General features: G+C 39.7%; 1 long non-coding RNA gene across 1 annotated transcript; it reads left to right on the plus strand.

Moving 5' to 3' along the window:
- Positions 1 to 1,036: 1,036 nt before the first annotated feature.
- LOC140224043 (uncharacterized) lies at positions 1,037 to 19,949 on the plus strand. The gene is made up of 2 exons (XR_011899283.1): positions 1,037 to 2,326; positions 5,417 to 19,949. It is a non-coding gene; the product is annotated as an uncharacterized lncRNA (long non-coding RNA).
- Positions 19,950 to 21,814: the final 1,865 nt, after the last annotated feature.

Consider the following 21,814-nt stretch of genomic DNA (forward strand, 5'->3'; position numbering starts at 1 on the left):
AACTTGCTTTTAAAATTTTCCTCTTAAAGAGAGCTATCTAATAGGATTTAGGTTTCTGGATTTTATTTACCTTGGGGAGGCGCTTAGGTCGTTTATATGGTTCTTTGCAGAGATTTTTCATACAAAAAATAGTGTTGCTATTTTTTTCTTTCTTTTTTTTCTTTTTTTTTCGGAAGGGGGTCTGTATTTCCCCCGATCCTTTTTAACATTCAAACCAGATCGGAAGATCACCATCGCTTAAAGTATAATGCAAAAATCTTGGTAAATTAGCAACACCACCTTCTCTTGTAAAATGAGAGCGTCGCTTTCAATATTTGTACACGTAAGAATAGTGATTAAAAGAATCCCTTTTTTAAAAGTTCTTTCTTTTAAATTTTGCCATTTCAAACCCTCCCACAACCCGCGAGAAAAAAAAAGAAAAAAAGAAAGAAAAAAAATAGCAACACTATTTTTTGTATGAAAAATCTCTTCAAAGAACCATATAAACGACCTAAGTGCCTCCCCAAGGTAAATAAAATCCAGAAACCTAAATACCATTAGATAGCTCTTTAAGAGGAAAATTTCAAAAAAAAGTTCATTGAAATCAGTTGAAATGCAGCGGAGTTATGCATTTTTAAGAGTTTTCACTTCAAAAAATGGCAACGTCGCACATCGGCAGCTGAAGGTGAAAAAATGGCTCGTGTTGGACACCTTACTGCTCTGTGTAATTATTTCAACGTGAATTGAACGTAAGGGACCCCTAACTCGCGAATGATTCAGTGATAAGACGCATTCACAATACGCAAAAGCGCGTGTGACCAACTTAGAGCGGTCATATCTCGGAAACTAAACGTTTCCCCGGGATGATCTTGTGCTCGTTAGAAAGGTGAGAATCTGAACTTTCGTTTAGACTGGTTTTTGTTTAGATTCCGTTGATTCCACGATCGTGGTAAAATAATAACTAAATTTTTGTGTCTATCAAAAACTGCTAAAACCGCGAAAGTGCCACTTAAAGCCAAGTAAACCCCTAAAAACTAATATCACTAGAAAGCTCTATTTAAGAGGAACAATTTAAAAAAAAGTTCATTGAAATCGGTTGAGATGCGGCGGAGTTATGAATTTTTAAAGGTTTCCACTTTAAAAAATGGCAACGTCGCAACCCGGCGCTTCTAAGCAAAACGGCGACCGGTTTTGGGCGTCTCGGAAGCTACTGTATCACCCCAAGTGATCAAAATTCGAGAATGCCTTGAGGCATTTTTGGCCGTTTTTTCACACACCTCTTTGAAATAAATGAGACGTAAGGGAGAAATAACGGTAAATGGTTCATTTTCTAGTATTTCCAAGAGGCGACCTGGGGGCACGGCTGTGGAAGTAATGGTAGTATAAAACCCATTAAACTAGGTAAAATTTAAATCTGCAGACGCCGGAGATGGAACTTTTGGTACTTTCGCAGACTTGCATAGACGTCGAAAGGAGAAATAATCGAAAGAAGGAGTTTCCTTCAATTCTTCAAACACATTTGAATTTGAAAACAACTTGTAAAACCGCGGGATGGATGGTGAGCGCCGACTCCAGAAGCTAAATTTCAGGTTATGCTACTGTTATCATGGCTTTAAATATCGAAATAATAGGAAATAGGTAGATTAATTGATGCGTGTTTCCATTTTATCGTAGCCGAAGATGACTGGATCCATTTCTATATAATCCTTTTATGATTCCCGCACCCTTAATAAAAATTGTTGCAGTAAGTACCTACTCAGATCGCAACCTGTTATTTCTTCCCAGCGGCCCTGATCTAGTGATCTTTACAAGTAATTGTTAATGAATAATTGATGATATCCCACTATAGTGAGTCCTAGATACTATTTCTCGTTAATCAGATTCAACAACTATCCACCAGAAAATCATCCTTTCCCTCAATACGATGATGTCTGTCGGGGTCTCAATTTGTGGGGATGAAGTTGTGTTTCCACTTTCTCCTGAAATTTTGCTAGGTAGCAGCCGAACTCCTCTGGAGTTGATGTGTCTTTTCTCAGTGTATCATGCTACCGGTGCATAAAGCCTCGATGTTTTCATAGACCTGTAATGCTCTATATTGGAAACGCGCTTTACACATTCACCCGTCAGTCGTGCGTATTCGTCTACTCAAAGAAGCTATGCTGCACTCCGTTAATGAAATCAACTCAATGTCACATTATCCAAGATACTTGACTTCAAACATTACTGTTAATTTGATTATTAGCAGGTCTCTTGGATTCTGTGTCAGAAGTTGATTGAATCGACTAATTTGCCTGTGTTGGGATAAAATTCTTCAAATAAAGACCTTTCATATTGACCTCTGCAGAAGGTATGTTTTTTTTTTCTTTATTGAAAGAATAGAGGACTACATGGTATTAACTCTATTTCTTATAACTAGGAACTAAGAACTACTTTTACAATAATGGGTAGGCTGGTACGACACCGGCCCTATCTAGATTACAGAATGTACAGGTGCTGTACATTACGATTGAGATAATTGGTGCAAAATATATACATATGTATACATGCTAAATAAAGTATAGATATTTGTGATAAATATTTGGATCTTAATTATTATGCCCTCCGTCCCCGCTATAAAACAATAAGATATTAATTAATAATTAATAGAGAAATAGGTGCATAATGCAATGATAATGCACGAGTGACAGTCGGGAGTCAGACACAATCAGTACAAGTGATAGGAGACGTTAAGATTAGAGATGCTCGATGTTAGAGCGGTGCGTTGAGATGCGATGTGTGCCAAATGGTGTTATTATTTGGAAAATTACAAGAGTCTTTTACCAAAAATTTCTATGAATGTGACTAGATGAAGATATAAACAAGGGGGTATAACGACTGTCTTTTGGGGGTAAATATGTAGAAGGTACACAAAATGGAGGTTAAAATTATTCTTAATGGCTTTTCATCAAAATAACAAATACTTAAAAAGAAATTTGGCATCAATTCATTTTTGACAAATTACCTCAGATGTTCGGGCGGAATGCGGACGATGATGCGGAAAGCGGCTGTAATGAAGTCGTTTCGCGTTGCGCCCCGCGACCCGGCGCCCCGGGTAGTAGGAAACTCCTCACGCGCTTTACGTGTGGTGAGCTCCCAGCACCCCGCGACGCCGCCCCGCGAGCGCCCAGCAGAAAACACATGTTGAAAGAAGACAAATTAAGAGAATTGCACCGTAAGTAAATAGTGGTTTGTCTTTTGAGAAAAGGTGAATCATCTCCCTGGAAAATCCGGGAGGCGAAGTTATTACACATTAACATCGATAATTTGATCTAGTTGGTCCGCGACGCAATCAAACGGCTTTCGCCGTTTGAGGCGTCTTAGACCAGCTTTGTATTTGTAGACAAGATCTGCTGCTTCGCTATTAGGGTGATTGGAGAGCCTTTGGGCGTACCGCAAGGACAATTTTTGAATAGTTTCAACCACCGAGGGGATACCGAGAATCCGGTGAATTACGTCATTCTTGACGTAGTCGTCCCAATGGATCCCGGTAAGCCCTCGGAGGATGTTGCTTTGTACGGACTGAATCCTTTGAATGTTTGTCCTGGCGGCGCACCCCCACAACTGGCATCCATAGGTCCAGACCGGCTTCAGTATCATATTGTAAAGTAAGATTTTATTGCGAAGAGACAATCCACTGCCCGGCTTAAAAAGCCACCACATAGATTTGTATTTGCTTAGGATCTGCTTTCTTTTAGCCTGGATGTGAGGACCGAACGTTAAGTTCGAATCAAGCCTCACACCCAGGTAGTTGGCAGATTTTACTGAGGGGATAATTTCCCCGTCAAGTTTAACTTTAATGCTGGGAAATTTAATTTTTCCGAATGTGCAGTGCTGGGACTTGGTACTATTTACCATTGTTTTCCAGCGCCTGCAATATTTTGAAGTTCTATCCAGTCCCCTTTGAAGAGTCTGGCCCACCGTTCTAGCGTTTGATCCGAAAGTTGAGATACCAGTGTCATCGGCAAATGTCGAGACACGTGTACCTTTCACTTTGGGCAAGTCGTACATGTAAAGTAAAAATAACACAGGTCCCAAACATGAACCTTGGGGTACTGAAGCCTCAATTGGCATGAATTTAGAGTACGTATCTTCATGTCTGACCCGAAAAGATCTACCATAAAGATACGAAGTTAGTAGGATGTAATAATTAATTGGCAATAATTTGAGCAATTTAAACGCTAGCCCGGCCAGCCAGACCTTATCGAAAGCTTGAGCTATGTCGAGAAGGGCGACTGAACAGATCATTTTATGCTCGAAACAATTTTCAACAAGATTAGTAATTCTGTGGATTTGCTCCACAGTGGAGTGCCTCTTCCTGAAGCCGAACTGGTGCTTAGGCAATATCTTCCTCTCATCAATAATGGGCATAAGGCGATTGAGAAGAAGCCTTTCAAAAATTTTTCCCAATATTGACAAGAGGGTGATAGGCCTGTGTGATGAAGCCAGGTGCGCGGGCTTACCCTTTTTGTGGATAAGTATGACCTCCCCCATCTTCCAGGTTGAGGGAAAAAATTGAAATTTAAAAATTGCATTGTATATATCCGCTATCTTCCTGATAGCTTTTTTCGGGAGATTCTTAAGCATGTCACCAGTGACTTCATCCAATCCTGGCGACTTCTTGACTTTTACCTTATATTTAATCGTATCTGCGACTTCCGTTGTTGAGACTTTACCGATTTCTTCAGGGGGGGAAGGGATAATTTTAGCTTTTTCGGCTTCTATGTCAATATCAGAGATGATATGTTCATGCGGTTTAAATACTTCCGATAAGTGGCGGCAAAACTCGTCAGTTTTCTCCTGATGAGTCTTGGTCCATTGGCCGTCAGGTTTTTTCAAAGGTTGTGAAAAACCTACTGATTTTTTAAGGTACTTTGTGGCTTTCCACAGAGAATAATCAGTGGTGGGTGTTGGAGTAAGTTCTTTCAAGTAATTAAAATTCTGTTCTTCCCTGAACTCGGAGATTTTCGTTGTGGTTATCCTGTTAATTTTCTCAAAATGCTGCCTGTCTTTATAAAACGTGCTTTTTTGGAATTTTGCTCTCGCTCTTCGTCTCTCTGTAATTAAGTTCCTGAGTTCAGGAGGTAAATTTAATTGAGTATTTGTGTACTTATTAATCGGTGAAGCCCTAGTCGCCGCAGATATGATCGCCTCCGCTACGTTCATGGATTCTTCCTCTAACTCAGAGATGGAAACAATAGGGTTAATGTTAATTTCCTCATTTAGGATGGATCTAAAGAGGTCCCAATCTGTTTTTGCGTTAGTGATTTTGTTACGTCTTTTCAGAATTACTGACTGATAAATAGCCAGTTTGATGGGTATGTGGTCAGAGTTCATCTCAATTTCTGATCCAACAGCAAGATAGTTCCTTGAAACATTACGGGAAATAAAAAAGTCGAAGGTATGTATCTGTACTACTTTACTTACTTTACTTCATTGGTTTAATAAAATTGAGATGCTACCAAATGCAGGCTATCCTTGATGATAACCTCTCTACCCATTGGCTAAAATTTGCAGTACCTGGAGACGCAAACTTGCCGTCACTGCTTACCACATATAGGAGATAATACAGAGCGGCTGTTCAATATAATACGTTAGTGCCCCCTGACCTCTAGATTATCTGAGTCCTCGTCTGACAAATTTACCCATTATGAGAGTGCGACAGAAAATTAGCTGTTTAAGTTGGCAAGGAAAATGGATACAAGAATAATTTCTCTGGCACACCCTGAAAGTGAGGTAAATCTCATTAGATGTAGACTTTGGATAGCCAGAACTGGCAGAATAATGAAAGCTTTCGATTGAGACTGTGGCGACTAAAAATATTAGTTGTGATTAATATTTTGGGCTGCAACAACATCAACATCAACAGAGCATCTTCTTTGCCGGAAAGTGGGCAGTGAATGCCCGAGTTGAGAAATCTCTCATAAAACAGAAAATATTGATACCTACTTACTTACTTCGCCTGCCACTGTATTGATGTGAGAGTTACCTTAATCGGATGGTTGCAGGATCTCCCTGGCAATTCCCAGCATAGGTATGATGGTGCTCCACACAATTAACTTACCGGCAGAATCATTCGCTCGATAGAATCGTATGAGAGGGATCACATAGCATAGGATATAAAATTAAGCCCAGAGTATAGGTGATGTTTTTATTTTAACCTCTGGTTCTCGGTCTACCCTGCGAAAGGGACGGACCAATACAGAAGAATCATACATGCCAAGTGGCTCCTAAGTTGTCGTTTATTTGAGTCCTCAGCTGAAAAGTTCATACCTGAGGGTGTGACAGATAATGAACTGTTTTTTTCCATCCTTGAAAGTAAAACAAAGAATCAAAATTGTATTCTCCGTTTTACCCTGATAGCGCGTTGAAACTCAATCGCTACCGACTCTGCATGACCAGAATTGGCAGATACAGGCTCATAAAAATGAAATGTTATTGAAAGGAAAACCAAGAATTAAATTGGTATTCTCTGTTGCACCCTGATAACGCATTGAAACTCAACCGCTGTTGACTCTGTATGACCAGCATTGGCAGATAAAGGCTCCTGAAAATGAAATGTTATTAAACTGTTCCATTACAGTTCAGAAAATTCATGCTATTGCGATTGAAATTTCAGTTGTGGTAACCGTAATTTTTGCTTGCGGAAGCATCAACTTATACTGTTTATCTTTTCCAATGACGAGTGAATTGGTCACACTTCTCAAGATACAGAATGCCATAGCTTTAGAGACATCTCTCATAAAACTAAAAATATTGATAAATACTTACTTTGCTTAATGTCTTCATGAGACGGTATCAAGCGTTTGCAATGTTATTACTGATGATGAAATTGGAGCTCAGAGAAATTGCGATTTGAATGGTCAAAGGACCAGGCAGGCATAACTGGGTATAGGCAGTGTAAATGATAGAGGTCCTGCACTGAGCTGCAGAATTTAGCTTGCATTCTATCATTAGTTCCAAGAATCAAAAGAAAAGGGTCGGATAATGTAAGACATAAAAAGTATCCCTTAACACAGGTGATGTCTATCTACTGTAAATCCTGGTTTTGTGCCTACCGTACACAGGAGATGGAACATTACATAGAAGTCCTATATTAAAAGCAGCTCTGAAATTGCAGTCGGCCCATTCCTTTTTTTTCTTCGAATTTTTTTTTCAATTTTATGACGATTTTTTGTTTTTATCTCTTTAAAGAAAAAAAATTCATTACAGTTCTCATAAGGAACTCTTTGACATCTGAACAAGGACATATACTAAGGGTCAAGTAATGATCAGTGTCTCCTCAGCGATGAGTCGGAAGGTCTCGAAAAAATTATTGATCAGAGGATGGGCATATTCAGAGAAGTTGGGCCGATTTGATATCATATTCCTTTAAAGCGATGAATCAAATAAACGTATTCGGGTCATCATACCTTACAGGTATTTAAATTTTTTTTTTCTTTTTTCTTGTGAAAAACGTTGGGGTGTTTGGTATGTTGCATGGGCACGAAAGAGAAAATTGGGCCGTTTTGATATCAATTTCTTTTAAATGATTAATCCAAACGGTACTGCCATCATATTTTTTGGGTGCCTGTTTTTTTTTTTTTTTTTTTTTTTTTTTTTTGGATTGGGCCGAAATTTTGTATAAAAATCATATTTTTGTTTTTTTGGATTACATTTGTTCATGAATATGTAAGGCATTTGTTTTTTCATTAAAAATGGTTGTTTCGGTCATTTTTTCCATAATTTTGTTCTCCCTATTTTTTTTAAAACTCCGCCACCATTCCTATTCTCCCCGCTGTTAAAAAAATGGGTACAATCATGGAAAACCATCATGCGTTCCTATTCACCCCACCCCGGGGTGAATAGGAATAGACCATAAAAATAAAAAAAAAGGGGGGGGATTTTTTTGGAAAAGCTACAATCTTCTGGAAATCGACAGTACTAATAGAGACTACAAATTATATGTAAAAAAAAAAAAATAATATTCGTTACTGCCTTTGAGGGTTCCGAATTGTTAAAGTGCAAATCTGTTCCTATTCACCCCGGTCCACGGTACATCCCTGGATCAGCCAACGTTGTCGCTGATGCTTTCTCACGAGTTGAAGTCGTCTCTCTTCCACACACAGTGGACTTCCACACCCTCGCTAAGGACCAAAAAGACGACACCGAACTCGCAGAACTCCTGAAGCCTTCCAAGGACCAGCAGTCACTCAAGTTGGAACTGGTTCCCATCCCTGGCTCAGATGTACAACTGTACTGAGATACAAGCACACCCAAGCCACGACCTTACGTACCCTCTGGACTCCGGCGCCAAATCTTTGATTCGATTCACGGACTCAGTCATCCTGGTATCAAGGCTACAGCACAACTTGTGTCTTCCCGTTTTGTCTGGCCTAACGCGCGGAAAGATTGCCGCACCTGGGCCCGATCCTGCGCAGCCTGCCAACGTGCCAAAATCTCACGCCATGTTCAAGCCCCTTTTGGAACTTTTCCTCCTGTTTCAAATCGCTTCCAACATGTGCACATAGACCTAATCGGCCCTCTGCCTTACTCAAAAGGTTATCGTTACTGCCTCATTGCAGTAGACCGCTTCATCGCACCCGCTGGCCAGAAGTTTGGCCCCTCCAAGGCATCACCGCTGACGAAGTTGCTGATGGACTCCTCAACTGCTGGATCTCCCGATTTGGCTCACCTGTCCGCATCACAACCGACCAAGGTCGCCAATTTGAGTCACAACTCTACCGCTCACTTGGCAAAACCTTGGGTACAGAAAGGCCGAGAACAACAGCGTATCATCCAATCGCCAACTGCATGATCAAACGCTTACACCGGTACCTGAAAGCAGCACTTAAGTGTCACCCTGACACAACTTGGGTTGAAGCTCTACCCATAGGTAGTGCTCCTTGGAATCCGTTCCAGCTTCAAAGAGGACATCAAAGCCTCACCAGCCGAGTTACTCTACGGAGAACCTCTCCGACTACCCGGCGAACTCCTAGCTCCTAGCACCGCTAGTGACCAAGAAGAACCTTCTGAATTTGTCAACCGACTTCTCAAACAAATGGCCACCCTTCGACCCACTCCTGCGTCACGCCATTGTCAGCCCAACACCTTCATCTTTAAAGACCTCGCAACTTGCGAACACATCTTCCTGAGAGATGATACGGTACGGCGCTATCTCTCCAACCTCCTTTCTCAGGACCACACCCTGTCATCCGTCGTGACGATAAAACGTTAACTCTGATGATTCCTTAATCATCAGCAAAGGAAGGCAAGGAATCACGTGTCACCATAGACAGGGTCAAACTTGCCTACTTCATGGCCAATGAACTCCCTGCCATTAAGACCCAGGCCCCGCAAGAACTTCCATGCCCGGCGGCACCGCAAGTTCAAACCGCCCCGCACAGCAAAGCAGAAGTTCAGACACTGCAACCAGTAGTTGAGACGCCAAAACCAGTGAACGAAGAATCCTACAAGACACGCTCTAGACGACGCGTCCAATTCCGCTTTCCACCCTCCACACTTGTGGGGAAGTGATCTTACTAACAAGCCAATGTTTCTCTCACTTTGTTTCTGCTTCAGCCCATTCTCTGGTCCCGGCTCTTTGACCAGAGACGTGACTTCGTCACTTCCCAGGGGGCTGCTGTGGCGACTCAAGCTTACCGAGCTTTCCTGCCACTTTCCTCGGCCAATCAGCCCTTCGCACTGCCGCGCTCACCGCTCTGGCCTCCCATTGGCTCCCGCTCCTAGCGCACGGCGCTATATAGCGACCGACTTCTGCTCCAGCTCTTCTCTCTGTAAAATTGCCCTTCCTAGGGCCACCAAGTTCTCGAGTACCCTCAAAACATAGCCTGACGTTAGGCTGACTCACTTTTACTAAGGTAGGTATTGCCACCTCGTGGGTAACCTTGAGGTCCCAGTCTCGGACTGCAAGAGACCTCGAAATCCAGAGAGGCACCCATCGCAGGTCTCCGACTTCTGAATGAAAAGGGCCCTAATGAAAAGCAAAGGCTCCCACACTCGGCTGGAGTCCAGTGATGATGGTGAAACTGTTCTCGGCAAACTTGATTGCTGGTAAACATACACCGAAAAAAAAGATGCTTTAGTAACATCCCGGATCGGATGTTACAGTTGATAAAAAAATGTGCGACAACTCTTGGATGTTGCCATTAACATTCTGGCAGTTGACGGAGCATGATAGAATGTAAAATTAACATCCAAGGATGTTAGGTACTTTAACAGCAAGAGTGGTAGTGACAACATCCAAGAGTTGTCGCACATTTTTTTAACATCCAGGATGTCACCACAGCACCTCTTTTTTTTCGGTATGTTAATAAATGTTCACTTTGGCAGTGGATTTGGAAATAAATTATATGGACTACGCAAATTGTGCGTCAGCTGCATTGGAGATAAAGGATTAGGGAGGTACTCACTTTAACGAAAGTGTTCTTGACCTTATTGTTCCTCTTTGCTTCTTGACCAAAGAGTCCTTGGTCGAGCATAAGATTTATTCATGAAACAGGTTCTTTTTGCTTCTCCCAATAAACATCCACCCTCTTGATATAAACATATTTTTCTCTGGTTTTAAGAATTTCTCTTCTTGATCAAGGAAGAATCCTCTCGGTGGCAAATGCAAGTATATTTCTGCTGTATAAACAAGTCACTTTTATTCAAATTCGAAGTATCTATATTATACAGCTACAAACAAAATCTTGGAAGCACTATTTCTGACGAACTGCCCGACTGACAAGGATGATCTTTACATTTATGTCATCTGCAGTAGATATAGATGTGCAAAAAATTATGAAACCCCGAACTTTTAATGTTGTAGAGCTTTTAAAGCTCATGTCACTTACCTAAGTCCAATGTTAATAGCGTGAGAGATATGTCGTTTCCGCTATAAACGTCAAGGTGTGGGATTCTACCTGAGTGACTCGAATATACAATAAAACGATGGAAAAGCTCGTGAAGGGCTCCTCATTCGAAGAGTTGAGAAACGATGCATCGCTCAGGGTTCAAGGTTGAAGATCCAAGGTATAAGGTTTAACTCAATTTTTCTTGCATTCCTCCGGCTTCGATTTGTGGCATTGGTCAATTTACTTGATTGCTGAATTTCTATTAATATTTACAGGAGATAAACAGCAGATACAAAGTGAGAAGGCAGGCGCTGCGTCGCGTCGGACCAAATATTATTAACTCTTAACGGGCGAAATCCGATTTTTTTTTTAAATTAAGTATTTAAAAATAACATAATAAATGGAAATTTCTCCAGTAGGTGGACTGTGAAATTATGTACATCCAGCTATTCCTCATCATTTACAAATCTGAGTGTTACGTCCAACATTTTGAAATCGATGCAGCTCGAACACAGAATGGTGTATTAAAATGGAAGAACATTTTTGCCTATACATATGCGTATAGAGCCCGCGAGGCGCCCTCCCGGGGGTTATTGGGCCGCGTAGCAGTCAGAAGGCAGGGCTCCCTAGTATTCTAGATATTTCTGATGTTCTGGACGTGATCATCGTTTCGTTGATTCAAAGCCAGAACGGCCACGAGGGGGAGGGGGGACTGGGTCCCTGGTTCCGGGGCCCGTGCCACTGGTGAAGAACCTCTACGAAGTCACATGTATAGCCCTAGTCTCGTAAGGAAAAGTGAAAAATTTACCCTACAAATTTCGCAAAAGGTGAGTAAATTTTCAAAAACACGCTGGAGCACTGTAAAATTTTCTTATTTTTTTAAAGATTGCCATCTGTTTTCAAGATTTTTAGTAACTGCGTTTCATTTTATTCCGTCGTCGGATGCTAAGAGTCTCCAGTCTGCGCATCCTCGACTTCAATGGCTCAACTTCCTTGCCATAGACGTAAGGAAGAGGAGTCCAGGGGAGCTTGGAACCTCTAGAATTAAAAATAGTATCATCTGCCCCCCCCCCCCCCAGAAAAAAATTTCCAGATGTTTTGAATGCAACAATCCGAAAGTATTTTGTACTAAAAGTAAAAAAAGGCGTAAATATTCTGCAGAAACTGATGGGAAATCTCCTTCATGGGAGCTTCAAAATGCGTCCAAGTAGATTTAAAATTTTAAAAATTTCCCGGGGGAGGCTCCCGAACTCCCTCTGTGCTGGGGGCCCGGGCCTTAAAACTGGTAGTAAGGCCCGAGAGGGGATGTGGCGGGCCTGCATGTTCAAAGCATAACATTTTCTTTAATTTTTTCGCATTTTTGCTACTACCCCCGAAGATTTAGCTTAATGGGTTTCCTGCCCTTGCGTTTCCTTTTATTTTTCTGTTCGGCGCGCACGTTCTAGAGTCGACGCTATCCGTTCTCATTGCATTCGGGCCGGTCTCATTGTGAAATCGAATGCATTTTTTCAAACTGCGGTTCGCAAGAGTGGAGGATTACGGCTCCAATCACCTGTGTGCTTCCTGCGGATTCGGCCCCCGCTCGGGGAGCTGAATTTCACTCACCGATTACTTTTTCCCCATGGACGGTGTCAAAGGGGCTTACAGTCCTTCCAAACGGCTAATCGGCTCAATGGGTCCGCCCCGGAGTTGCCACATCTCCGCGGCACAGAACGGGGCAACCCCAATTTAATATACGAGGTATTTCTGAACTCCATTGAAATACCTTTCATGCTAGTGAATGACGCACTATGAAAGTCCGGACGTTTTGAAGTATTCACCAATAAAACAACATTTTTCTGGAAAACTTGTGTACCTAATTTTTCCAAAAAATTTCTCGGGAGATTTCATTTCTAAAATATAAGTATTTTAATGTTATAGAAAAGTTTGAAGAAAAATACTTACATAAACTCTCTTATATGTCCATTTTTCCGCGAAAATTTAGCAACATTTTAACTCTCATACGTTGTTTTTAAAACCTAAGCACCGTCCGAATGTCGGAATTCCCACATAATCTTACTGCCACTGAGGGAAGTATCTATCCAAGCCATGTCTGACATGGAGGTCTCCAAATCCTTGGTATCATTGGACAAACAAAGGGCGAAGATTTTGCTATTTTATGATTTATCGTGTGGGTGCCTTTATTTACGTTTGCTGTGCACCTGTCAACCTCCTGTAACGTAGGTACCTGGGTGAATTCAAATAAGGGTCAAATTCCAGGTTCTATTTTCTCCCAAAAATTGTTTGTGAATTTTTGGGCAAACCAAACTTTATTTTGACTATCATTAGGTGTCAACTTAGGAAATATAGCTCGTCGAGCTTAATAGTTGGGCTTAAACCCGAATTTCCACCGTCAAGTGTATCTTTTCCCAAAATTTGCTCTAATTTTGCCTGATTTCCCAAATTTTCATGTAAGAGGTGACATATAATACTATTAATTGAAAATTGAACACAATTGTCATAATAGCATCGTCGAGCACTAAATTAAAGCAAAATTGAAAACATGTATCCTTTCATATCTTGCAGAACCAAAAAATTGAGAAAAAATTCATCCGTCATTAAAGATATCTGGAGCTTATTCTGCTTGTTTTTTAGACAGTTCCGTCTGTTTATCAAAATGCGCACTGTCTTCCTTTAACACGAGAAGAAGCTTTTATTTCTTGGAAAATTACAATACAAAATGGACCAAAAACACCGAATTTTAAAACTTCGAGTGGGCGTGTACCCGCTTAAGTAAAGATAAAGCCAGGAAAAGTTTGAGGACTTCCATTAACATAACAATTACACCGGTCAACTTTTTTTTTTTTTTTTTTTTTTTTATTTTCCGAAGATTTGCCAGTGGTTTTGAAGTAGATTTTTGGCACTGATTCTGAAGAACACCTCCATTTATCTGCATCAATGCGATTTATCCTGGGAAATTTCGGGATTTTTCCGGAGAAATCGGAATTTTCCTTAAAAATCTAGCTTTTCCAGAAGAGTCAATTTTCCGGGAGAATCTGTGCACGGTATGGAAAAAACCCAGGAATTTTTCGATTTCGTAGCCTAAGATACATAAGAAAGCCAATTGCACCCCTATTAAAATTCCATTTCTTTTCCTAATACCAAGGTTTTCCGGTCTAGTTTCATTAAAATTAATTAATTAGTCACCGAGATAGTGTTTTAAGCCACGGCCACCATCTTAGATTTTCGAATTTTGAAAATTCGCCCTAAAATTCGAATTCCCCATTCAAAAATACCTCCGAGTACCAAGTTTCGCGTAAATCGATTGATTAGGCGTGGAGATAGCATTTTAGGCCATGTCCGCCATTTTGGATTTTCGAATTTTCAAAATTCGACTAAAATTCGACTAAAATTCGAGTTCTCCATTGGAAAATATCCTGGATATCAAGTTTCACTTAAATCGGTCGAAAAGAGGGCCTACAGGGCTTAAACAAACAAGTCTCAATTGTTTAGGCGCTGCGATAGTATTTTAGGTCATGTCCACCATCTTGGATTTTCGAATTTTCGAAATTCGACTAAAAATTCGAGTTCCCCATTGAAAAATACCGCTGTGTATCAACTTTCACTTAAATCAGTAGAAAAGAGCGCCTACATGGCTTAAACAAGCAAGTCTCAGTTGTACTTAACAGTTTTCCACTCTGTCCCATTAAACTGGGACACTGGGACAGGATGGAAACATATGGGACAGGATGGAACGGGACAGGATGGAAAAAGCTGTTTTTTAAGCTTGTCTCCAACAGTACAGACAATTTTGGTGTTTTTTTTCACGAAATATTTAGTAGTACATCCTAGAGTATCGGAATAAGAAAAAATTTTCCCTAACGCACACTTCGAAGGTATTTTACGAGCTGATATTAGTGTGTGTGTGTGTGTACGCTTGACACCCTGTTACTTATCGCGTATAGCATTTTATTTGGCATCATTATAATGGCGTTAATCTTGCACAAAAATTTGCGAATTTCAATATTTTTGCATCTGCAACGTGTGAACTATTCAATCGAAACAAAAAAAGTCGTTTACGGAAAAACCTCAACGTTACGGCTTAGAGCGTAATACATCGTTGCCATGTCTCTCCTGACTGTAGCTGACTGTTGCTCGGGACAATGATTCTAGCGCGTGAAAAAGTTATTGATGGAGCAAAAATGAAATTGACATATTTTTTTTCTCAATTTCAAAAGCATTACCTATTATCTCCGTTTCCGTAAATAATCACTCTAGTTATGCTGCAACATCGATTTAAAGTCAAGAACCAGGCACGGGGGACACGCAAATTTGGGACAAATGTAGGCAATTTGCACATTCAAAGTTCTCCTAAATTTTTATTTCAGTCCAAATAAAGTGGAAAATAGCATGTAATAGTCAACAATAGTGTGGAAAATGAGAAAAAAATTTGATCTGCCCATGTTTCTCAGATTATGACGATTAATACAGCTGGGGACACCAAATTAGACGCTTATTTGAACTCACCCACCTACATGTGGGGACAATACTGCCATGTCTATGACTCTCTCTGATCGATTTACCTTAGTTTTAGGCCTTACTTGGGGATCTTAATAAGGCTGATGTAAGCAAATCCAACGCTGAATGATTTGGAGATTGCTGTTGATAACGATTTAAATATTTTAGAAGGAATAACGGAGTAATTCTCTATGGGTCATTCCACGTCAGCGCAACCAAGCTCGGAACCCGACCTCCTCCGATTTGGCTGAAAATTGGTATACGGGGTCTTTACATCATTCTAAGAAACTATTATGAAGGGTTTTCCCATCCGACGCCCCGTTCGCGAGATATCGACCCCCAAAGACGGGGTGAATTTTAGCGATATATTCAAAAACGCCCAAATCAATTGTTTAGTGCCTTAGGATCATGTTAAAAGCTGTAACGGTACACGTTGTTACTTATTAATTCAGAATACACTCCGGCAGTCCAACACTCAAACCATGGATGTTCTCTCAATGCGAGTAAAGCATTTTTAACTTTTCAACAAACATCTCAATATCATTCAGAACGTTCCCACGTTTTATAAACTTATGTTACTTTAAATTCCTGTGTGTTTTCAATGTAACACTATTGGTACAGAAAAATTAATCGATAAGGCTGGTAACCGAAGAAGGATCCTACGTCTACTTTCCTTGCCTCCATCTAAAACATACCGGTCTCCTCATCTCATCAGTATTGTCAAAGGTAAATTTTTTTTTACTAGAGAAAATATTACCTCGCAGCAAGCTTGCAGACAGCTCGCACCATATTTTGGACCTCGCGGTTAGGTGATGACCTTGCCAAGAGCTCGCAGTGAGGAAGTCGGTTAGGCATGGACCTTGCCGCGAGGTGATGACAGCTCACCGCGAGGACCTCGCCTCGGGGTTAGGTAAGGAGACCTTGCCGATAGGTGAGAGGACCTCGCAGTTAGGTTGGCTCCTATCCACTGGGTGAAAGTCCTCACAGTAGGTATTTTAGCCAGCAGATAGCCTGACCACAGAGTTAAACCCAGGTTCAGAGCCTCATTAAAAATTAAGGATCAATTGCAGCATCTAATATATACTGATAAAAATGTTAAAAGAGTTTTTGAATTTGAAAGAAAAATTGTATTTAATTCAAAAGCACATTCCTTGGCTCAAAACAATTTGGGTGAGTGAACTGACATTGTTCTGTAAACCAAAAAAGTGCCTTAAAATTAAAAACAATTTTTTATTCATTTTTTTTTTTAGAAAAAAAACTACCAATCAAAACTTTTTTAACCTTTTTTTTCCGTGAATCCTCTCACAAATGTTCTTATCTATTTCAGCATGCCAAAAAATAAGAATAATCTTTACCTTCTTTGCACATGGTCTACAAAATATTCCACACTATGAAGCATTCTTCACTCCTTGCAAGAATAAACAAATTCCAAGAATTCAAGGATCAGGTAGTGATTTTTAGAAAAATTGCATCGTCACTGGCCTAAAAAATTAAAAAAATTGGCCTCCGGCCAATTTATGCGCGGCGCAAGCGCCGGCATGTGGGGAGGCTTCGCCCCCATCATGGTGCGAGAATCGCACAATACTTTCTCGCTTTTGCCGGCGCTCCGCGCCTGTATAGACACTTTTACTGGAATATTTAGAAAAATACTGCCAATTTTACAAAATCATAAAGTTTGATTAGAATTTTGATCGCAGGATAATAGTTATGAAATTTGTATTCAAACCACTGAACTTTATTGTAAATGTCTTCGCGATATGTGATGAATTCATATATTCGGACTCGACTTGTTGATTTTATGAGGCATCTTCAATTAAATATGTAATTGGTTAACAAAGTCTCCTGTCAAAGACGGCGATCCGTAAAAATCTTAGCTTTTCTACGATTCATTAGGATCCATTAGATTCATTGACATCATACTTCAGATACGATTTTATATTATAATCTCTCCTTAAGCACGGTCAAAAGCCATCAAATATCTACTTTAATGGGTAGAATGACTATTCGATGTTTAAATAGTCTTAAAACTAAACGGTTTTCGCTTAGCATCTCCCAAATATTAAATTTGGCGGGCGAATCTACCTGCTGGAAGGTTCACCACACGCCCGCCAAGAGCGCCATCTCCTTACCGCGTATCCCCGTAATTCAAAGCGAAAACAATAGAGAGCACCATCTCCTTGCTGCTGTCGACAAACGTCAACAAACCTCAGGTTATAACAATTATAACCTCCTTTATTAACAAGCATTAAATCAGTCATATTTGTGCCGAATTATTATATTATATTTGTGCTTAGTACCTCGTAAAAAGGAACCGCAAAAGATGGAATCTGCCGGGATTCTAAATTCATTAACAACAAACATATTAGTTTTTAATAAAGATCTAAGTGTCAGTTCTTGGCGTTAGCTTGATGATTCATAGTACCTATGTAATGTGAGTACCTAATTAGTTGTCTAATTTTGCTTGGTGTATACCTACGGAGTAATTTTGGAAATAGTATATGATGCATTATATAATGCATTTGAATTCCTGGGTTTCACCTGACTCAAAGCGTTTGCTGCTATTATCTAGAAGCGTTCCGACTCATTCATCAGAGAATTGAGCGTTTCCTATCGGCCCCTCTGCAATTATGAGATTAGTCCAAGAATCCTTTAGGAACTTAAATTAATGACTCAGATGGTGCTTTTGAGCCAACTTTCAAAGAATTAAAGGCATTTTTTTCAAAATCTACAGTCCATGAGCTCTCCGTGGTGGTGCTCTTATGCCAACTTTCGAAGAAATGAAAGGCATTTTTTTTTCAAATTTACAGTCTTTGAAAATGAGTTGTTTGTGTGATGTCACGGAGCAAAGTGCCCTACTTTTGGGCCTCGTAATCCCTTGAATTTTGAGTTTAGTCCAAAGATCTTTTAGGAACTTAAATTAATGACCCAGGTGATGTGCTTGATGCCCACTTTTAAAGAATTAAAGGCATTTTTCAAAATTTACAGTCCCTCAAAATGAGCTTTCCGTGTGATTTTGCTGAAAATGGACCTTTAACCCAATTTGACCCTAGCCCCCCCCCCCCCCCCCAAAATTTTAGCATACCCCAAAATCGTTTGACGTGCATAAGGAGACCATTAATATGGTGTTCTGTGAGAATTTTGAATGAAATCGAACAGATAGATTCTGAGATATCGCTGTAGACAGATTTGGGGGACGTCGGACGGACGGACACACATTTTTTCAAGTATGGTTATTTTGACTCCTGGGACCTTAAAACGTCTAGAAATGATGAAATTTCAACTTTTTTTTTTTTTTTTCTTGGAGGATGACAATACTTCCTCTCTGCCCTAGGGGAGCGAGAAAGTAAAAATAATCATTTTTGCTAGAGTCACACACAAGATGAATTGTAAAAATTTCTGAATTTTGATAGTTGGGTGAGTTCAAATAAGCGTCTAATTTGGTGTCCCGAGCTGTTTTAATCGTCATAATCTGAGAAACATGGGCAGATCAAATTTTTTTCTCATTTTCCACACTATTGTTGACTATTACATGCTATTTCCCACTTTATTTGGACTGAAATAAAAATTTGGGAGAACTTTGAATGTGCAAATTGCCTACATTTGTCCCAAATTTGCGTGTCCCCCGTGCCTGGTTCTTGACTTTAAATCGATGTTGCAGCATAACTAGAGTGATTATTTAAGAAAACTTTATCGGAGATGATAGGTAATGCTTTTGAATTTGAGAAAAAAAATATGTCAATTTATTTTTTGCTCCATCAATAACTTTTTCACGCGCTAGAATCATTGTCCCGAGCAACAGTCAGCAACTGTCAGGATAGACATGGCAACGATGTAATAAGCTCTAAATGATTGCCGTAACGTTGAGGTTTTTCCAAAAACAACTTTTTTGGTTTTGATTGAATAGTTCACACGTCGTAGATGGCAAAAATTCTGAAATTTGCAAATTTTTGTGCAAGATTAACGCCATTAATGATGCCAAACAGAATGCTATACACGATAACTAACAGGGCGTCAAGCATACACACACACACTAATATCAGCTCGTAAAATACTTTCGAAGTGTGCGTTAGGGAAAATTTTCTCTTATTCCGATCCTCTAGGACGTGCTACTAAATATTTCGTGAAAAAAAACACCAAAATTGTCTTTACTGTCAGAGATAAGCTTAAAAAACAGCTTATTCCATCCTGTCCCGTTCCATCTTGTCCCGTTCCATCCTGTCCCATATGTTTCCATCCTGTCCCATGTCCCAGTTTAGTGGGACGGAGTGGAAAACTGTTACAACTGAGACTTGCTTGTTTAAGCCCTGTAGGCACTCTTTTCTACCGATTTAAGTGAAACTTGGTATCCGGGGGTATTTTTCAATGGGGAACTCGAATTTTCAGTCGAATTTTGAAAATTCGAAAATCCAAGATGGCGGACATGACCTAAAATGCTATCGCAGCGCCTAATCAACTGAGACTTGTTTGTTTAAGCCCTGTAGGCGCTCCTTTCTACCGATTTAAGTGAAACTTGGTACACGGAGGTATTTTTCAATGGGGAACTCGAATTTTCAGTCGAATTTTTGAAATTCCAAAATCCAAGATGGTGGACATGGCCTAAAATGCTATCTCAGCGCCTAATCAATCGATTTACGCAAAATTTGGTACCCGGGGGTATTTTTGAATGGGAAACTCGAATTTTTAGTCGAATTTTCAAAATTCGAAAATCCAAGATGGCGGATGTGGCCTAAAATGCTATCTCAGCCCCTAATCAGTCGATTAAAGTGAAACTTGGTATCCGGGGGTAATTTTCAATGGGGAACTTAAATTTTTAGTCAAATTTTTAAAATTCGAAAATCCAAGATGGCGGACATGGCCTAAAATGCTATCTCAGAGCCTAATCAATCGATTTACGTGAAACTTGGTACTCGCGGGTATTTCTGAATGGGGGATTCGAATTTTAGTCAAATTTCCGAGATTTGAAAATCTAAGATGGTGGCCGTGGCTTAAAACACTATCTCGGTGACTAATTAATTGATTTTAATAAAACTGGACCGGAAAACCATGGTATAAGGAAAAGAAAGGAAATTTTAATAGGGGTGCAATAGGGTTTCTTATGTATCTTAGGCTACGAAATCGAAAAATTCCTGTGTTTTTTCCATCGTGCTCAGATTCTCCCGGAAAATTGACTCTTCTGGAAAAGCTAGATTTTTAAGGAAAATTCCGATTTCTCCGGAAAAATTCCGAACTTTCCCAGGATAAATCGCATCGATACAGGTAAATGGAGGTGTTCTTCAGAATCAGCGCCAAAAATCTACTCTGAAACCATTGGCAAATCTTCGGAAAATCAAAAAAAAAAAAAAAAAAAAAAAAAAAAAAGTTGACCGGTGTAATTGTTATATTAATGTAAGTCCTCAAACTTTTCCTGGCTTTATCACCACTTCAGCGGGTACACGCCCACTCGAAGTTTTAAAATTCGGTGTTTTTGATCTATTTTTTTGTATTGCAATATTCCAAGAAATAAAAGCTTCTTCTTGTGTGAAACGAAAACAGTGCGCATTTTGATAAACAGACGGAACTGTCTAAAAGACGAGCAGAATAAGCTCCAGATATCTTTCATGACGGATGAATTTTTTCTTAATTTTTTTGGTTCTGCAAGATATGAAAGGGTTACATGTTTTCAATTATGCTTTAAATTAGTGCTCGACGATGCTTTTATGACAATTGTGTTCAATTTTTAATTAAAAGTATTATATGTCACCTCTGAGATGAAAATTTAGGAAATCGGGCAAAATTACGGCAAATTTTGGGAAGTGATACACTTGACGGTGGAAATTCGGGTTTAAGCCCAACTATTAAGCTCGACGAGCTATATTTCCTAAGTCTACACCTAATGATAGTCAAAATAAAGTTTGGTTTGCCCAAAAATTCAGAAAAAAATTTTGGGAGGAAATAGAACCTGGAATTTGACCCTTATTTGAATTCACCCAGTTATAACTGAATATTTCAAGTTAAACTGACCTATTCTTTTCATAAATTTTAAGCGAGAGCTTTTCCTTCAGCATATCAATCACACATAATGTAGAATCATACTGTTTCATCCTGTCACACAAAATGCGCTGTTCCTTCTTCTTCAAGTAGGAAAATACTCATTGGAGGGAGGAATTTTCTTCAAATTTACAATGTCTAATTACTCTAGAACTGTACTCTTCGCATCAACTTTAAAGTGAAGGTAAGTGGGCATTTTAAAAGCCCAAATTTAGCATGTCAGCCCTTGCAGTTAGGTCAGTAAATAAACACATTTTCCTTACTGCTTCTTGATTATGTTTTTATGATGCAGAACTTTTCAAAGTACTATCCATGAAAATTCAGAGGACAACCAGTTAGTGACCACATACTTTTTTATTTTTTTGCATTTTTTCATTTATATTCTAATTTAAATTAAGTGGATCAAATTAAAACATAAATTAAGTACAACTGGAAACCAA

The sequence above is a fragment of the Bemisia tabaci genome, chromosome 2 (genome assembly GCF_918797505.1).
Source record: "Bemisia tabaci chromosome 2, PGI_BMITA_v3".
Lineage (NCBI taxonomy): Eukaryota > Metazoa > Arthropoda > Insecta > Hemiptera > Aleyrodidae > Bemisia > Bemisia tabaci.